Here is a 13,246-nt window from a genome sequence, read left to right as displayed (position 1 = left end):
ATTTGAAGTGGTCGGCCAAGTAATCTAGGGCTTTTGGACAGTCTTGGATATTTGACTTTTAAATTCCTCATCAGACCTTTCTTCAATATTTCAATTCGTGACGTTCGTGAAGTAATGTTTAATACGGAAGCATTTAAAAAAGACCGGGAGGTTGGGTATAGTATAAACATTACGTCATGAATACTGTGACGTAAAGCGTTGTCTATCTATCAAGAGGAGGCGACAACCCTATTATCAGGGACCTCAAAAAGCCCAAATTTGCATTGCCTTTTAAAAACTTACTTTTGAATTTAACTCATTCAGGATCATGGCAGGGTTAGTTAATGTATAATTTCTACTGGGTTTCTACTGTATATTTCAATTGTTGTTGCAATATTACTTTTTTTCTTAAGAAATTATCAGTAAAACAAAGAAAAAATAGATGTATTTTACCTAGCTTAAGGTTTAAGATTGCTGGGCTTTCTCTCACACGCTGTGTGGAAAGGGTGCCCAGGGGATACTAGGTTTGCGAGATGACAGATATGTCCGAGCCAAAGTTCGAAAATCGACCCTTAGAGAGACTGAATTTCAAAAAAGAGACTCGATTGCCTTTTAAATTGATTTTGTATCTTCTTGAGGGACTTTCGAGGGTGTGAAAAAGAGAAAATGTGAAAATTGCTGACACGTACCCGTACACGTACATTTTGCCAAACTACCCCCCCCCCACCGGGAAAGGGTGTTCTAATAATCTATATCACACCCCTGTATCAGTGACCCGGTCAGATTTGCCCCGGTCGATAACCCAGTGTAAAAATCGAGTGAAGAACAATGGTAATCTCATGGTTGATTGAAATTCGATTGACGATTTTGCTTACGTTGATTTGTAATTTCCTGCGAACTTGTAATTTCCCTACTAGCTTTTGTAATTTCCCTCCTAGCTTTTGTAATTTCCCTCCTAGATTTTGTAATTTCCCGCAAAAGTGAAATTTCCATCGTTTGGAAATTCATCACCTTTTTCGAATTTCTTACTAACTTTGAAGGCTTAAGTAAATGGAATACTATCCAGTTAAAACTCGATTCGCATTTCTATGACTTTTTTGAGACTTCTTTTTAAAGTTTCAGATTGATTTCCAGTGTTAAACTGACGTCTTGCAGAATTGTTAGAATTTCAATCCAAACCATGAGATTAACCAGGAATCTCATGCTTGTTTTCGTGAAATTCTGGATAAATTACCCTCGGTCAAATTTCGAAATGTTTTAAATTTCCCTCGTTGCACTCGGGAAATTTCAAAAAGTTCCAAAATTTACCTCGGGAAATTTATCCCGAATTTCCCTAACAACCATGAGATTACTAGTACAAATCTCAACCCGGGCCAAAAAGAAAAACTTTATCAAAACCCAGACGAAATCTTATTTTTCTAAAGTGCTAAATAGCGCAAACCCAGGGAAAAATCCTGACTTTTTGTCTTTGCCCGGTATTAGAATATTGCCGATTTTTTTGACCCAGTGACTGAAATCTCTACCCCGGTGGATAATTCTCATATCAAAGTCACCCGGTGAACTTTTAAGACTCACCGGGTTACTGAGACAGGGGTGTTATATCTATTTTTCAAAATTTGTACCCCGAATTGTTAATGTAGGTATTTATATCAAAATTGGAACGTATTTTATTTCAACATCAAGCAGGTCCAGTCTGTAGAAAATGTGTATTTATAGATGAAATTGATTACATGCGTTCGAAATATGAAGAAGGAAGTAAATTAAATTGATTTTTTTTCGAAAAAATTATCAGGATATTTATTCTTATCCTTTCTAGGGTTTTTTCCTGCAGTCAATGTTTCTTTGTTTGCAAGGCCCAGAAGGCCCAGGGGGGGGGTACTTAGGCAAGAATGGGTGCGGACGGTGGTAAGGGTCGGTTTTTCACCTTTCAAAGTCTCTCTATAAGTTGCAAAAATCAAAATGTTTTGACTTGATTTTCTTGATTTCGAGAGAAAGAAAATTTAAAATAGTCTCTAAGGGCAACACATTTTTCAAAAATCAAAAAAAAGTTTTCAAAAAAGTCTCTCTAAGGGTCAATTTTTCAGCAAAAATCAGTCTCGCCCCTTTTTCATAAGAATATCGAAAGTGATCAAATTTTGTATGCCTTTCTCCGCCTTACCTAGTTTATATACAGACTCAAACCTCTATATCCTAAACAACACTCTCCGTCAAAAGTTCCCGCCACTTTCATTTTCTTAGCCGGAGGTTCACTCTTTAAAGATTTAAACAGAACGGAGAAGCTCAAATAGATTTATTTACTCTTTTTTCTTAATTATTCTATCATTTGAGAATTGTAAAAATTATTATTATCAAATCTTTTAGAAAGAATACTGAAACGTGCATAAATTATTTCGCGTCAAGGGAATTATATTTTAAAGAAATAAACAAAAGTGTATTAAGTATATCAATTGTTTTACACTAATTACATTCCCATGGGAGTTGTTGATGGAACGTTCGATCGAAAATATATATGTGACGTGCGTAAAGGTTGCACTTTTTTGTCAACTACAACTCACGTGTGTGTATGTATGTGTGTGTTTAGAAGAGACAGATAGATGGGAGGTTCACCGAAAAGTCGAGCATGCTGGCAAGAAAAAGATTTTTTCATCAAAGATTGCATCAAAGCTTTCAAAATTAGGTATAACTTTATCATTACTTTTTTTGTTCATCTTTTCCTTTCTGTTTGACTGTGTATTGTGAAAAAGAATTTTGGGATTTTTAGATTTTTTTGTTTTTATGATAATTTTTCGGATTTTGAGTACTTTTTGTAAAAGAGAACAACTCTTTCACGTGACACTGTGTTACTTTCTTTCTCATCTTATTGGTTTCAGAATTTTTGAACCTCTCTTTGAACTTGAGGAATATTTTTGAGATTATTCTTGGAAGTTTTAACATTCTTTTGGCAAAATTCTTTAGTATCTCAAAACTCCGGTAAAACTCTTGTTAGATGATCACAATTTCCCCCATTAAATTGTGGAATTTTGTCAAATTTTTTGATCTGGACACTGGAGATATTTTTAGATAAAAAAAAAAATTATGAATGAGGTTCACTATTTCAAGAGTCTTTTGAAATGTCTTCGGTTCGGGGTTCAAAAGCGTGATGAAATTTTGTGGAGAATCGTTAAATAGAAGTGTTTGTGGAGCAAGGCCAAAAAGTTATGTGAATTTTACACACAGACAGCTCATTTTCGAAATTTTTGTTCATAATGGCAGCTCTTCGTGCACGTGCAGGGTAATCACAGGAACCAAAACTTTTTCAATGTGCATTTTCAGTTGAATAATTCCTAAAGGCACTACTAATTACAACATTGGCATTGTGTAAAAATTTACTGTTAAAGAGTCTACCTGTCATGAACATCTTTAAGTTCTCCTTTTTTTCTACTACAGGGGGAAAACAGGGTGCTGTCTTTACAAAGCATTGATGTCTGAACTAAAAGTGCCTTTACAATATAGAAATACTATTGTCAACTCTTTGTCTGTGCCATGAATTTTAAATTCAGGGGACCAAAAATAATGAGTCTAAAAGGAGGCTCAACCACTTCTTTTGCTTTGCAATAGCAGACAGTCTCAAGACTGGTCCTATTTTCTGGTTCTTTAAATCACTTTGAGTCACATTTTTGTCTCAAAATCGATTCAATATTATTCTTGATTGGGAATGAGTAACATCCTGAAACTTGACTACTTAAGTGACTTAGGGCAAGTCTCGAACAGTTGGGTGTTTAAGATAAGAACGGCAATTATTGCTCTGTTTGTCAAATATTGCCGAAAACGGCAATTTTTTCAACGATGAAATACTGAATCAGCAAAATGTTTTGTCCTTTTAAGGGCAAAGATGTCAGAGGTGTTTGAAAATAGTAAAATTGCATCGAGAAAAAGGTTTCTCAGATTTTTAAAAGTGATTTTTTCAATTTTTCGTTGCTCAATAAACATGAAAAGTTCTAAAATATTATTAAAAGATCCTGCATCGATGCCGAAACACAGCCAGAAAGAGATAACAAAAACCCCATTTTAAATTTGTTTACATGACTCGATTTTCCTATCTGCATTTCCAACAGACACCAGTTGAAAACAAAACTAAACAAGGCACAGTGGGCCTACTCATCGCGAGGGTGTCAAATACCACGTGTTCAATAATAAAATCCACTTTTATTTCCGAAAACGGCAAATTTCATTTATTTACTTTTTTATTTTTCTGCTGATTCAGCATTTCATCGTTGTAAAAATTGCCGTTTTCGGCAATAATTGCCGAAAAGAGTTAATAATTGCAGTTTATATCTTAAACACCCAACTGTCAAAAACTTCAAAGTTTACCTTAAGTTTTTGAGAGTTTTTGCGACCAAAAGCAGCTAGATTCCACTTAGGGCTCTTGTGTGCCTCCATACAATTACAAGTTTATTAATCAGGTTGTGACCTAATTAAATATCACCCCAAAAATCTATATTTGATAAGAGAAATTGTTATCATGACGTCATAATTTGATTGGATTTGGTCAGCATTCGTTTGGTGATGTCATGAATCGTATAATCGCTGTAATGTTAAAAATACATGTTCAATCTTTGTCAAATTTGAACCCAAGATGCATCTCACTGAAATGCAACTTTTTGATTTTCGAAAATTTTGATGACGTCAGCGAAATTTGGAAAGTTAGTAAGGCACCTTTGGTCTAAATTTGCCAAAGATTCGACATGTACTTATAGTTCTAGCTATTTTATGACGTCTGGAATTTTCACCTATATATCAACCTTGTATCGTGATGAGCCAACAATTGTATAACATTGCGTTAATGAATCAATTTGAGAAATTATAAGAAGATTTTGTTGTGACATCATAATTTATGAAAAACTTGATATCTCAGAAAGTACTTATAAAACATTAATAAAATTTGAAATCTAAGGCCAAGATCACAAATAACTTGTGTTTGCGTCGTCTGACCGACCTATAATTTTAGTTAAATTTCATGGTCTTCTACTTCACTGGACTCAAAAAAATATCAAAAAGTAAGGAGGATTTTGGAACTTGGCAAAACATTTGAATTAATATCAAGATATCAAACATTTTGACACTATTAGATACATTAAAAAATCATGTCAAAAAGACAAAATTATGTCAAATGGTTTTATTTATAATCTGATGGAGCCAGATTTTTCAAGAAAAATTATTTTGGAAAATTTGGGTCAAAAAATGCCTGAAAATTTGGTTTTTGGTGAAATTTGGTGAAATTGCTTTATTAGCTTGTTCTGAATTTTTGCACAAAGACAGTATACCGGGTAGTCCAAAAAAAGTGTCCATAAAATTCATTTTTTGACGTAGCGTGTTCTAATGTCTCTAATGACTTGAAATTTGGTACAGGCAATCTTTAGCATAACTCTGAGCACCCCTCAAAATTTCATATTCAGAAAACAATTTTTCGAAAAGTTACAAACATTTTAATTAAATGTGTCGAAATCGCCTTGTTCAAAAATTAGGTATTTCCTTTTTTGTTTGAACATTTTATTTCATTCAGCATGTTTCCGACTACCTATATAAGGTATGTCCATTCAGCATGTTGCTTTTTTATGTTTCCATTTTTACCAACAGCAAAATGTTGTTATACGTTTTTTAAATGTCAAAATTGACATAGTTGGATTTACCTGGAGATCTTATAAAACAACATTTGTTCATTCGTTCGTTACCTGGTACCAGGTGTGGAATTATGCTACAAAAGTTATTTTGTCTTGTCTAAGATAGAATTAAATTAAAAAATAAATCCTTGAATTTCAGAAATTAGGTTCCATTAGTTTTTAGCTGTTTTTAATTTACTCCCGGTTAAGTTTCAAATTTTTCCTGATTTTTCCAATCTTCTGGACCTGGTTCGTTCGATTTTATGAGAATGTCAAGCCTAAAATTTTAATATTCATTTAAAAATCAACTAATAGGAGAAACGGACTAAAGTGCTTTGAATTTCACCTAAAAGCTTCAGTTAAGGCTTGGGAACACGAGAATTTTTTTTGCATTGGTGCAATGCAACATGCTCCATCCCACCAACACAAGAAAAAGTGTGTGTCTCATGGTTTCTTTTTTTTGTTTCATGGGACAAAAATGAGGGAAATACCCAAAAGACACACTGATTTTGTCCCTGGAACAATGGAGCAAAATTGATTTGAATCATTTTTGAAAGAAGCACAAATGTTGTTAAAAGAAAAATGGGGTGGAGACACTAGAAAGCGTTTCAGGTTGGTGGGATGGAGCAATGAAGTATAAGCCCGAAGGGCTAGAAGTCAATCTCCTTGGTAGGATTTGAAGCCAAGAAATCTTACCAAAGTTGCGCGGCCTTGAGCGACTCGCCTGGTTTTTACACAAATGACAGATTGAAACTAAAATTTACCGCAAAAAATATCAAAAATTTTTGTAAACAAAGGAATTGCTAGATTCAATCTGTCGTCAAAGGCTTCACTTTTTCTTGCCTGAGAAAGGTTAGAGATTGAACTCTAGGGGATCAGAGGAATGTAAAGAGATGGAAAAACAGCTTCTTGAAAACAATGGAAAAACGGCTCGTCATATACCAGGCCCTTAAGGAAGTTTATGTCAAGTAAATAGGTTTTTTTGTTGTCTCTATAAAAAATCTGCATAATTAGCGTGTTGTGACAAAATTCTTCTGTTTCAAGCCTGATTATGCGCAAACTTTTAGGGCTTATATTTTAGATACACCTCTCCTATACGAAAAGGTACCTATATCTTCTTGTTAGAATTTCCTAGCGATTCTACTGATATAACCACATCATGACCGCACCATAATATGGAAAGCTAGAGCTCGAGAAAATTATAACTTCATCTTGATTTTACTCGACTTCTGACAGTTTTACAAGAACCAATTTGATATCATTGTGTTAAGAATTTCTTTTGCTATAAAAAATATATTGCTCCTTATTCTTAAAAATTGAACTAGTAATCGGCAAAAAAGGAAAAACAAATTTTCATTTTTATCGTCAAATCATGTAGAAACCGTCCGATTTGTATGGCGAGCCGTCTTTTCTGGACTTTCATTTAATGACCTAACCAATGTTTTTACAATAGAATTTTCAATAGAAGTGATCGTTGAACTTTGAGTAATCAGAAAAGCTGTTTTTCCATCTCTTTACATTCCTCTGATGGGATAGAGTATATTGAATTGCACCAACGCGTAAAACTTCTTGTGCCCCCAAGCCTTTAAAAGCTGACAGGTTTTATATAAAGTAATATCCCTAAAACTCGTCTTAACTGAGCTTAGAAATTTGACTTTGATTTCCCTGTCTAATCAATAGATATTAATTTGCCAAGATCATTGAATAGGTTTTCGAGATTGGAATATAAGTATGCAAGTCATTATATTTCGCATAAATAATGAGGGTTTTACTTTATTTGAGAATTTGTCCACTTTATTTTTGGGACACACAATTTTTATCTATATACCAAATATATGGAATTGATAAGGTCAGAGCTCTAGCTTCTTCTCTCTTGTCTCTGCATTTCATTACACTTTGTCCTAATAAAATGTGAAATTTTTGACTCTAGATGGTCTTGTTATATTTAAGTTGTCTTACATTTTCCTAAAACTCTACATGATGATAGTACTTCGATACTTACTGGAAAAATAATTTTTTCCTTCTTTTCTCTCTGTTTAGCTCCATCATTTTCCAACGAAACAAGCAATTGTATGGATCATAGTTTTGCTTTTGGGATGATGCAATGCCAGCTTTAACCGACCATTTGCATTGAAAACTCGACTATTCATAACCATGATACGATCGTAGAATATAATTACCTGAGGCAGATGAATCCTTATTTAAATGTACCATTAACAACAATGGAATTGGTAAGTGGTTTTACAGATCCTATTTTAATCTGAAAATACTAGTGTGGTTCTGAAGATAGGCTTTGTCGTTCTTGGTATTATTCTGGTGGTGAAATGTCTAAATAATTTCTAAGGAAAGCTGGTCTTAACGCAAAGAAATATTAAAACATTGTCATACCAGCGAACATTGAGAATTTGAAATAACGGTAATACCAATTTGTTTCGCTACACTTGAGAGATGTAGTAAGGGAAATTTGTAAAATCGAGCGATTTCTTTAGTCAAAGCACTTGTTATACATTTTGGGAAAGCTAAGGGGTAGGGGAATCAAAATAACATGATTTTTTGCTTGAGAAAAGAGACCTGTTGTATATTTTTGGAAAGCGTTCAAAAAATTAAGATTAGAGATATATTGTGAGTATAGGTGATTTCTGTACCTCAAGATATTGACCCTTAAAAATAGTGTTTTAAGGAAGAAAAAGGTATTTTTCAAAAAATCGATCAAATTTCCCCTTACTAACAAGTCAAATTGAGATTCATTTGTGTCAAAATAAAATTCTTGATCACTATCGAAGTTGACATTGGTATAGACCTTTTCAGAAATACGTCACGAGCAACTCTTACATCGTTTTCAAAATATTGCTATGATAATTGATTCCCAGAGAAGTTCATAAGTAGTTTACTGTATTTATAAAAGTAACACTTGAACGGATTTAAATCACCTTGCCATCACCATTACCATTACAATTTATGAAAAGCCTATTGTGTAATTAATCAAAGCGAGCTAATTGAATCGGAGTGAATAGCTGTTGAACCTTATTATGTTTATCTATGCTCAAAATGACATTTTCACATTATATTAACTTAAATAAATACTTCCACTTTGTAGTGGAAGTAGCAAGAACACCATGACACGACAAAGCACATTAACTTTGTGATGATAATAGGGCTTGGTCAAGATTTATAGTACCAATCTAATGGCTGGGGGGCACTTTTCGCTTAGAGCGAGGTCGTAGTTGCACAAAGTTGTACAAAGGAGTCACTAATACACTAATTCTTTCCAAACAACTCTCGCTAGACCATTTTGCAAAATAAATTACGAAATGCCCGACCTGACACGACCACCAAATTCTGACTCAAAACTGCACTAGTAAAGTGGCATCCACTGAGACTAAATTATCCTTTTTCTTTTATAGAGGGTCAAAACAAATGGCGAAAAGTAACCTGGCCTTGCAAGACGTCTTAAACAATATCAATGCCCGGGATCTTAGCTTCTTAAATTACAAAAGGTACGACTCTTCATTTCATGCAAGTAAATGAACGCTCCCAAAATCTTTTTATATATTAGTTTTCTAATGAAAATGAAATTAGAGATTTACACATGTGAGTCTAGCCCGGGGTCCACTTAAAGGTTTTTGATAGACTGGACGACGCGATTAAGTGGCCCGGTAGTATATGGTAATATGCTTTTGCTTAGGCGGACTGTAAAACAGTCCGTCAGATTTTAGTTGTTTTTGAAAGGTAAAAACAGTATGAAGCAATGTTTTTATTTGAGAATAAGGGATTGCAAATCTGTTATTGGTGTTTGTTTCTCATTTTTCATTATATCATTCAACTCCAAGTAGTGTTATTGTTATTTGGATTTTTAACATTTCTCAAAATGGTGACCTCGCCAAATGCTCCTAGTCTACTTCACTGGACTCAGCGTCATAAAACATTATCGAAAAGCAAAGTTCAGCCAGAAGTAGACTCTAGTCTAATGTGAGTCGCGCCAATTCGAAAACAAACGAAAAAATCTGATTTCGAAAATCATGATAGATTTCAAGCTAGTTGTTATTGCTAGCCACATGTTACAGTAAAAAGAGCAAGTATTATTTGATCAGCTGTGTGGGGATTTCAAAGTTTCCACTTCCCATATTTTACTATATTCTGGGCATACAGAACGAGAGTTGTAGCTGTATAAATCGGTTATTTATACACTAATCTTTTCTAAAATAATTCTAGCCAGACCATTTGGCAAAATCAATTACAAAATGACCGACGTGACGTAATCACCAAATTGTGACTTTGAACTTTACTTAAAAAGCAGCATCATTAGATTATCTTTTTTTCTCTCGTAGACTGCAGAACGATAATTCCGACGACTTATGGAAAGAAACCCTGCTATATAGGGGACATTCAACTCGAGGAATTTGGAGATATTTAGTAAAGAAAAGGTAAATGTTTTTGAAAATGCCAGCCTTGATGATGATAATGATTCCATAATAACGAGTATCAAGTTGACTGTGGCAGATTCTTTGGATCCCATTTTATGCTCAGATAGTTTTGAATGTTACTCTACGCTTTTTTTGACAGGTAACTGAGAGATGTGTACTTAAATCTAGTCTGACAGCTCACACCACCTTCCTGAATCTTCTCAATAAGTAAGTTCCATTATTGAGGGTTATGGGTCCAAAGTCCTGGGGACTATTTATTAGAGAAAGCACTGCCAAATTTCAGCTTATTGGGAATCTGTTCAGTTTTCACTGAAATTTCAACCAATTCTACCATACCTTTCCAAACAGGAAACTATCGTATCGATTGACTTGGAGGATAATTTTTTTTTAATTTTCGTGTTCGAATAATTCATTGTTTTGAAAGTAAAAGGAATTCTTTGAAAATCTTTGGCGAAAAGAAAATTTGGAGCTTTGCTTCCTAAACAGCATTATGCTAGTAAAAGTACATTGATATTCTCCTTTTTTATATATGTTCCTATTTTTTTCTTCAGGAGACCCTTTGCTAACCATGTCGAGAGCGAAACGTTTATATTTAATCAAAAGAATGTAGAACAGATAAAAACAATACATTGCAGACCAACAAAACATCAGGATCGAGCGTGGTATGACCATCTTGGGTCAACACCGATTCTTGGTGTTTGACAATGAATTTTAACTACGGCAGTGAATCCATAGTAATCCTTCAAGCCATGGATAAAATCAACATGTTCATCATGGTGACGAAAGTCAAATTCAATTAGCCTACATCTGCTGAAGCAAGACTAAATTTTGGAATCTTTTCCTGCTGAAGGCAAATTCTATATAATAACTGACAATAATATTTTAACCTTAAAATAATATGCCATTCGAATCCGTTTACCGTATTCATTCAAACGTGGAACTCTACTGAATGAAATCAACACCAATCCGAAGTGCCTCCCAAACGGGAGACTACCGTTGTATCTTTACTGGAACAAATTAACCCTGCAGATTCGTATCTACGACAATCTATCCACGATCATACAAACGTTGAAATATAACAAATAAATCCCTCGAGCATTTGCTCGATAATGATCCTACTGTTTTCCTTAAAAGTCGGCTGGCATTACAAGACAAGGTGCTGGAAACGCACTATGTACCAACGATCAATTTTCCAGAAATGCGAATCAGAAGCGAGAAGATTTAAATGATTGCTCGCAGATTGTCTTCAATAAATAAAAGGCCTTGGACGCACATCGAAAGAGGTATTTAATAATCAGAATAAACTAGGGGACTGAAACTGCAAGTCGACATTCTTTTAAAGGCACTTTATTTGCTTTTAGGTCGGAGTGGAAGTACTTTGCTTTAAACTTTTTCTGTCGATTTGTCTTAAATGTTTTGATCCTACGCAATATCGCTCTCCCATATCAGTATGTTGTTTGAACCCAGAGTTCTAATCACTTTTGATCTTTAAACAGGTCTGACGCAATCGATCTGTGGTCAATCAAACAATCACCTTTTATGTTTGTCCTTATCATCATCGTTTGAAATTTCAAAAGTTGTCTAGTGTGAAGAACTATAGAATAGAAGAATTGTACACCAATTAAATGATCAGTGTCGACATAGAAAATCTATGGTATGTTTAATAGATTAAAACTTTTACGGTACTTGCGTGTCAGTCAACGATTTAGGGTGGAAGTGGTGTAGAAGGGGGTGGAGGAGGATGATATTAACTTGAAAATTTCATCCATTGCTAATTTCATTAAATTCTGGCAAATTTGAACCCTTACCTTGCAAACCTTTGTCAAGTGATCTCTGTAAACTAAATCCAAGCTCCAGGCATCAATTTGAACACTGAAAGTTTGGGTGAAAATGAATGTGCTATCGATGAATTTATGGAGTATCTAGCTCGTGAATACATACACACGAGGGGAAATCGCCTGCTTTGAGTTAAAAATATCGAAAATGAAATAGATTGGAATGGCAAGATTATTTGAATTTCAATTTCCTTTTATTTTCCTATCCAGTAACGACTGACCTATTCATTACAGGATCTCGATGAAAATTTTGGGCACGGAACCGAGTTGTTTGCTAGTATTGCTAGAATCGTGCAAAACTTCTAAATCAGATGGTTTCCGAAGATACTCTCCTGAAAGTAAAAGGTAAGTTCATGTGTCCTTGCAATATGTTTTGTGGTTTCTTAAACAATTTAACTGTATCGACAGGGAACAACGAGTTTTCGCCCATGTTTTTAACCAAGGTCCCAAATAAACGTGTCCCCAGTTATTATTTTTTGAAAAATCTTCGGACCTCCCGCGTTCCCCGTTCTTATTAGGACTTTCCGTTTAATTATTTTAGAAAATTTTCAGCGATCAAAAGCTGAAGGCTCTACATAGCCTTGTTTTAGTCAAAATTACGGTTATTTCCAGCCATGGCAATTAATTATAATATTTAAAAGGCATTTTGGAACCTCTACTATTCGAAACCTTAGAATAGTTTATACAATCTATTAAAATTCATTTTTCAGTATAATGGCTGAGATAGCTTGACTGCTTGAATAGTAACTGCTGGTGAAATGGAATGAGTGTATGAATAAATGGTTGAATGAATGGATGGATGAATGGATGGATGGATGGATGGATGGATGAATGTAAGAATGGTTGTTCCAGTAAGAATGATTTTCTATCAGATTGGATGATGTAGGTTATGATTCTTTTGTTTAATTATTTTTCAAATTAAAAAGCTTATTGTTTATAATCAGCTTTTTGAGAAGTGTCTTTTCGAGCCATGCCCTGCAATGTTCGAAAACAGATTTCTTTGTCATCAATGCCAAAGGTTTGGCGTTATTGAACGTTGATTTAGTCAAAAATAATGATTTTGATTGGTCGGACTGATCGGTCGAACTTATCGACCGAACGCTTGATGAATATTTGAATCTTCCGACCCACGTTACCCGGTGTTACCTAGCTCGAATCATTATTACTTCAGAGGTTTGATCACGCGACCTCATTTTGAATAATTCTTTTGGAATAGAGATTTCGGTTTGATGAAACTAGCTCCTCGCTTCTATTGCTCTCTTTTTGAGTGCTGATTAATTATTGGTTCGAAGTCGTTTTTCGGTAAAATGTCGAATTTTTATGATTCTGTATCACTGATCTTTCGTTTTGGTGATAATGGTAGATTTTT

The 13,246-nt window shown here is 34.3% G+C and overlaps 1 long non-coding RNA gene across 1 annotated transcript; it reads left to right on the top strand.

The window, feature by feature from the left end:
- The first annotated feature begins 10,783 nt into the window (after window positions 1-10,783).
- LOC136809566 (uncharacterized) lies at window positions 10,784-12,142 on the top strand. Its single transcript, XR_010846994.1, has 3 exons — window positions 10,784-11,325; window positions 11,539-11,696; window positions 12,112-12,142. It is a non-coding gene; the product is annotated as an uncharacterized lncRNA (long non-coding RNA).
- Window positions 12,143-13,246: the final 1,104 nt, after the last annotated feature.

This window comes from Clytia hemisphaerica, unplaced genomic scaffold (genome assembly GCF_902728285.1).
Source record: "Clytia hemisphaerica strain Z4C2 unplaced genomic scaffold, Clytia hemisphaerica genome assembly, whole genome shotgun sequence".
NCBI classification, from domain to species: Eukaryota; Metazoa; Cnidaria; class Hydrozoa; order Leptothecata; family Clytiidae; genus Clytia; species Clytia hemisphaerica.
The sequence above is the reverse complement of the archived record's forward strand: the minus strand, read 5'-3'. Positions and strand labels throughout refer to the sequence as shown.